General features: G+C 51.0%; 1 long non-coding RNA gene across 1 annotated transcript; it reads right to left on the bottom strand.

Moving 5' to 3' along the window:
- Nucleotides 1–3,724: 3,724 nt before the first annotated feature.
- On the bottom strand, nucleotides 3,725–5,339 carry LOC147981885 (uncharacterized). Its single transcript, XR_015599952.1, has 2 exons — nucleotides 5,241–5,339; nucleotides 3,725–4,186 (listed from the first exon to the last, which is right to left on the bottom strand). It is a non-coding gene; the product is annotated as an uncharacterized LOC147981885 (long non-coding RNA).
- Between the last annotated feature and the right edge of the window lie 1,738 nt (nucleotides 5,340–7,077).

Below are 7,077 nucleotides of genomic sequence, written 5' to 3'. Positions count from 1 at the left end.
AGCGGCCGAGCCTCCCAAGAAAGCTACCACCGCCTTTGATGGCGCCATATCAGTCGTAGGGGAACTCATCGCCATGGAGGGAGAGAGTGGTGCGCAGGCCTCCTGCTCGCGTGTCCCACCCGAGCCCGCCAAAGCCCCGGGGGAGGCCATAACCTCCGCGCAGGCCATGGGCCCCCTCGAAGCAGGTGCCTCAAGAGCGAATGAGGGCCGGACCTCCCGCCCGCCCAAATCCGCCGAACCATCCAGCGTGGCTGTCACCTCCAGCCTAGGCAACGGCGATGAAGGAGGAGTAGCGTGAACCTCATGTCCAGTGATTCCTCCCGGTCCATCGGCGAACAAGATAGAGTCAATCTCCGTAATCACCGGCGGCAAATGTTTCGACGGGTCATCCATGTCCACGCGATCACTCCAGAGACGAGGAGGCGCTGAGAAAGCTCCTACGAAACCAAGTTGCAACATGTTAGACGGGACCGAAGTTGGCGATTTCCCCTGAGCAGACTCTCCTGCCTTAGATGAATCCGCAGGCCTGGAAGCCCTGTCACCATCATTTTGTGCGCCATCACCATGGTTCCTAGGAGCACCTCCCCCTCAGTAGTGTCCATATGATGTACCTCCTCAAATTCCTGAAACAAATTAGGGTCCTCATACTCGACATTCAACATATACGCAATACCCTCTGACACCATCTGACCACATCCGACAAGAACTCGATGTTAGCCACACTAACCAGCAAGCGCGCCACACCATGAGCACGTGTGAAAGGCATATCTACCTGCTCCGTCTTACCGAGCAAGGATCCCAGGCTCCATGTGACCAAGAAGTTATCCAAGGGCTCAGATGGCGCCCCCAGAAAATGCACCCAGATCTGAGTCAGTGGCGTGCCCTGAGGCTCCTTCTTTTTCCACTCATCGAACTGCAACACAAAACTTGTGCCGGTGACTCTACTCATGCCAAACTTGAGAATTCTCTTCTGATCCTCCTTAGATGGAAAGTCCACTTTGAAAGTCTGATCTGATAGCTTCAACAAGGACCAGTTAAAATTCCCCGGAGCCAACTCCCGCAACTGCTGAATAATCTGGGCTTCAGTGAGAGGTCCATTAACCACCTTAACCACCCTGGGAAGGAAGTTTCAATGACAGGAGCCACCGGAGCCACGCTTGGTGACTCAAAGAACATCAACTCAGAACAACAGAGCCCATAGATATTAAGTGTCGGTTTGGGGCCTAGAAGAAGCGGACACTCAGCCGCCACATGCTTGGGTTTCCGACAAATATCACATAACTCAGCAGAGCAATCAACCATAAAGTGACCCGTCTCACCACACCGGAAACAGATCAATTTTTTCTTCTTAGTCGCCCACTTGGACAGCTTGTCACCCCCGGCCTTCTCCGAACCTTTGTCAGAATCAGCATCATCAGGCTGCATGGTCACCGGTACTGTCACATCGGCGAGGGCCCGAACCGTCTCCACCGCCGCCTGAGTAAGACCAGCGTCATCTGTAGACATCTCTGTGGTGTCCGAACCCGTGGCACCGGGCAAGTTGCGCGGAGGATAGCGGCGGTGACCGCCACGACCACCGCGGTAGCGGCCCCGGAAACGGCTCGGGCCAACCGCACCCTTAACAAAATTCCCCGGAGGTCCTTGAAACCCTCGACCGGCGGCACCGTGATCCGTCGAACCATAGCCCCGCCCACCACCGGTGGACGACGAACCGCGATGAAGTCCTTGTCCGTAAGCGTCGTATCCATCGTCACCCCACTGACCACGGGGAGGGTTGCGGCCGTCACCCGCGAACGCACCCGACCCGCGGCCTGCAGCACCATTGGCAGTTCCACCCCGCCCGGCAGCCATCTGTCGAGGCCAGGGGCGCTGCGTCTGAGGGGGCGCGACCCCAGGTAGCGGCGGTGCCGCAGCCCTGGCGGAAGGAGCCACAGCCTGCGCAGGCGCCGAAGCCGCGGCCGACGCCGGCACAGCCGCAGTCGGACCACCCGACGCTGCCCGCGCAAGAGGTGGCTTCGCCGGCGACGGAGCCTTGGCCAGCGGCGGGGCCTTGGGCGGCATGTCGACCTCGCCGGCCAACGTCAGAAGCCCGCGACAATTTTGCAGCACCCGCCTCGCTCGTCGACTCGCAGCAGAAGGGAAACCAATCCGTCCGCGGCGGTGAACCCTAGCGATATCTATGTTACGGCAGAGAGAGGCCGATCGTGCATGGGATAACACGCGATCCGATGCGATCTCATGCACATGAGCCTCCCCAGCCCGCTCGTCTTTGGCCGGTTTTGCCTGGGCCTTAAGCCCTGCTAATCCCGGCCCACACTCGGACAGACCTCCGTGGCCCGACGGCCTAAACGCGGACAGGCCCTCACAGCGGCCCACCGTTTCAAGCCCGTTGGCACTCAGCAAAGAATTCAAACGCGAGATCCGCTCCGCTCGGATCACGCTCGGTCGGTCGATCGCCGGCGCCGGCGCCTGCGCCGCCGACGGTCGTCGTTTCTTCTTCCTGTTCACGACCTTCCACGATCCCTCTGTAATGAAATCTGACAAGATTGGTTTTGGAAGACTTACCTTAGGAATAGGCCCCTTCCACGGCCGGATCGCCGCGGCCGCCGTCCGTCGATGAACCATGCGTCGGACAATCTCGATCTTATCCTCTGCCCGCAAGCCTTGACGCGCCGGATCATCAATCGGCACGACGCCATCAACAATCGTTGCCACTTCCTCTTCCGAATACCCGGTATCGAACGCCTCGCAGATCACCGACGACGGCGTCGGCGAGTACACCTCCGGCGAGACTCCGCCGCAATCCCCATCGCTTTCGTCCTCCGCATCTGACTCCGCTAGAGCCCAGAACCTCCCGCCGACGTGCCCCACGCCAGAGACGGACGCCGGCGTCAAGCCAGCGGTGGACGCCACGGGCGTCGCCCGAGTAGTCGCCTGCATAAGTAGCTAGCTAACTGGCTGAATTATGAAACTCTTGTTATGTTATATGGTAGTGATGTTTCAGGGAATAATTCCTAGTTCATTGCTTTCTACAGAAGTTTCGGTCAAGTGTACTGATTTGACTTGATTGGTGGTTGCAACCATAGGTTGGTAGTGCAAATGAGTATGGGATTCTACTACAACTCTAGAAGTGATCGAAGACCTGAGTGATCCGAATCTTGTGATAAGCAAGGCATACATAATCTCAGATGGGGGCAAATAAGCAATGCAAAGGACCACTCAAATGAAATGGCCATGATTGAACTTGCACTGCAGTGTGATCCCACATCTTACTAAAGCCCCACGAGATTGTTTTTCATCTGGGATCCAAAACCTTGGCTCGTACAGAACATACATACGGCAGGGGGGAAACCCTGTTTACAATAACAGGACACGTAAAAGAACTCAGTCGCACAGCATCGGAACTCAAAGATGCCTGTGCCCCTCATCGATTCAGAAGCTATATACTTTGATTTCTTATCTGGATGCTTTTTAGAACACGTTTTTCAGTTGTCGATATGCTTGCCATATGTGCATATGCAGATTACTGTAAATTAATAAAACCTCTGTGGGAACTGAACTCATGTTACAGAGAACGAGATTGGACGTGAGTTCTTTTCTGTTTGCACATGGTGGTGTTTTAACTACTGTGGTGACGACTGTGTTCTGTTCTGGAAAAAAGATGCCAAATTTGCGGTGCCACTAAACAAATTTGAAGTGATAAATGGCTAGGCATCATCAGATCAGATCACTTATCAATAGGTAAATGCATATAAGGTCTGCAACTGCAATACAACAGCTGGTGCGAATCCAAACAAGTATGACCGGCCGGTATAGATATCAGGAGCCTGAGTATTTGGATTTCCGGTCCTAACACAGTGGTAATAATACTAATGATATGTAGAAAAGCAATCTTTGAGGTAGCTGCTCAAGGGTCGCCGGCCGGGTCCGGAACCGGGGCTGGAGCTGGCGCAGGAACAGCGGCGGCGAACACACCCTCCGAAACGGGATGGACGAGCTGCCGCTTCCTAGCAGCCGCCCTCCACCCCCTAAACCAGCAGCAACACAGCCCGAGGGCGATCAGCACCACCACGGCGATCACTGCTGCGCGCACGCCGGTCTGGACGCGCTGTGACGGCTCGGTATACTCCAGCCAGGCGCTAAAGCCGGTGTCATGGCGGGCGAACTCGTGGTCCGGAAGAACTTCCTGTATATATATAAAAGCAGCATGTTAAATTGGAAATTTAAGAAGATTGAGCTAAATTAAGCTCTATACCCACAAAAGAACTTGGAGGTTTTTACCGTACGTCGTACTTGAGAATTTAATGTATATATTAGGTTGATCTAGCAGTTTATATGTGATGGCTAGAATCTAGTTTGAGAACATATTGTTAATTTCCTATGGTTCCATCAAGAACTAATAATCTGAGAACAGACGTAGGCATCTATGGTTCCATCATTCAGGATGAACTCTGCCCAAAATCCAGATCAAAATCTGAGAACAGCTGCTGGTCTGCCCCTCCCATTGGGACTGTGGTTCTCAAAAAAAAATTAACGGCAGAAATCAGGGGCATGTCTTTGTCTCTGTCGGTAGGCGTTTGAACAAATGCATGTCGGCTGAAGAGGCAGAAGTCTCGGCTGTCCTGATGGGACTAACAGAGCTATCTGAGTTATATGTCAGGCAAATAATCGTGGAGGTAGACTGCACTGCAGTTAGAAGAAGAGACCTCTGCCTACAAACTTCGCAGTAACGGCAGAAATAAAAAAGTTACTGTCAGGTTTTCAGAAGTCGGAGATGAGGGCAGTGAGCAGACGCTGGTGCATGAGATCGCAGTGACTGCTAGGAGCTCTGGTGGTCACAAGTGAGTAACTGATGTGCATGATGATAATGTAAGACAGAGAATGCTCTCTGAATGTTCCACTACCACAACATAGTTTGTGTGTGTGGTTCTCAAAAGAAAAAAAGAAAAATCCAGATCAAAATCCATGGCGGAACTCCCACAAAAGCACGGCGTGGTGCTGACCTTCGTCCTGCCCAAGATGTGACTCGCTGTGCTGTGTTGTGCGATGGCAGCCTCTGCCTAGACAGCGGGATTTGTAGCTCTGAATTACCCCACCCAAGTGCCCCTAATGGCTGAGCGTACTACCAGAAATCCGGTCTAGTTTTATCATATCTTTCCCGATGAATCACGGAAATGAACCCTCAACGGTCTAAAATACTAATCTGATGTGTTAAAAGAAGTGTTCTGGTCTTGACGTACCTGCGGTCCGACTCCCATTGGATGCGCACGAAGGATGCTTGAAGAACTGGCCGGTGAAGGAAGGATTGGAGAATGCTTAGGTACTCAAGTGTGTGATGTGTCCAGTATGTAGAGAAGGAAGGATATGGTTTCAGGGAGGAAGTGAGCCCTGCCAAGGCACCCGAACTGGGACTTGTGAGTAGGATGGGGCTGCTGCAAGCAACATGACAAATGAGAAAGAAAACAAACGGCCAAGGCGACATAATTGGAAATAGCTTATACATGGTGCTGTGGAATCACCAGAAATGCCGTTCCTTGCTTGGACGCGTCGTCATTGAAACACTTCTCTCACAATAGATGCTTGACATGATGAAGAACATAGATCAAATCCCTATTAGTTTTTTTCTTTTTTTGCGAGAAAAATCCCTATTAGTTTACGGCACCAGCTTTACCTTCCACGCCTAGAATTTTTAAAAAAATATATCTCCTTGACCTTTTTAAAAATCTGATCGGAAACCCCTCTCAATACTCCATCTCTTTCTATCTCCAGGGACTTGCTTCGAGTTCTGCCTTGTGGACCATGTGGACCATGCATGACAATGCTAACCCAGGTCCAGATGGGTTGGGACCTGCTTTTTTTAAGGCTAACTGGACCTGGTCAAATATGATCTCCTCCTTCTGCTACATGACTTCCACAACTTCTCGGCCGATCTAAACGGAGAGAATGTCAAATATGATGTCCTTGTTAAACTCCTCGTTGGGGTTCTTTTTGTGCTACAGGTGAACCAGAGAACTTAAAGGAGGCCTTTGCTCATCCCAAGTGAAAAGCTGCTATGGAGGAAGAGTTTACTGCCTTGTTGAGCAACAATACTTGGCACTTGGTCCTGCCAAGTAAAGGCAAGAATGTCATCCACTGCAAATGGGTGTATAAGGTAAAAACAAAATCTGACGGCAGTATTGACAGGTATAAGTCACGTCTTGTTGCCAATGGTTTTAAGCAACAATATGGTATTGATTATGAGGATACGTTTAGTTCAGTTGTCAAGGCTGCCACCATTCGCTTAATTCTTTATGTAGCTGTTTGTAGAAATTGGTGCATACGACAGTTAGATGTAAAGAACGTGTTCCTACATAGTGTTATGGAAGAGGACGTATTTATGAAACAACCTCCTGGGTATGCAGATCCAAAATCACCACACTTTATTTGCAAACTGTATAAATCACTGTATGGATTACAGCAAGCACCTCGAGCATGGTACTCTTGTTTGTCATCCAAACTTCAGTCTCTTTATTTTCGTCCCTCCAAGGCAGATACCTCATTGTTCTTTTACTCTCGTCATGGGATAGTCATTTTTATGCTTATCTATGTTGATGATATTGTGGTTACCAATTCCTCACCACAGGCAGTTCAAGCCCTTCTGACAGATCTGCGTATGAACTTTGCCCTCAAGGATCTAGGTGCATTGCACTACTTTCTTGGTATTGAGGTAACACATGCTGATGATGGTTGAGGGAGTCCTGGATTAGGGGGTCTCCGGACAGCCGGACTATATCCTTTGACCGGACTGTTGGACTATGAAGATACAAGATTGAAGACTTCATCCCGTGTCCGGATGGGACTCTACTTGGCGTGGAAGGCAAGCTAGGCAATACGGATATGTATATCTCCTCCCTTGTAACCGACTCTGTGTAACCCTAGCCCCCTTCGGTGTCTATATAAACCGGAGGGTTTAGTCCGTAGGACAACGCATACAATCATACCATAGGTTAGCTTCTAGGGTTAGCCTCTACGATCTCGTGGTAGATCAACTCTTGTAATACTCATATCATCAAGATCAATCAAGCAGGAAGTAGGGTA

This window comes from Triticum urartu, chromosome 3A, assembly GCF_056163025.1.
Source record: "Triticum urartu cultivar PI428250 chromosome 3A, HENAU_Tu73, whole genome shotgun sequence".
In the NCBI taxonomy this organism is placed as follows: Eukaryota; Viridiplantae; Streptophyta; class Magnoliopsida; order Poales; family Poaceae; genus Triticum; species Triticum urartu.
The sequence above is the reverse complement of the archived record's forward strand: the minus strand, read 5'-3'. Positions and strand labels throughout refer to the sequence as shown.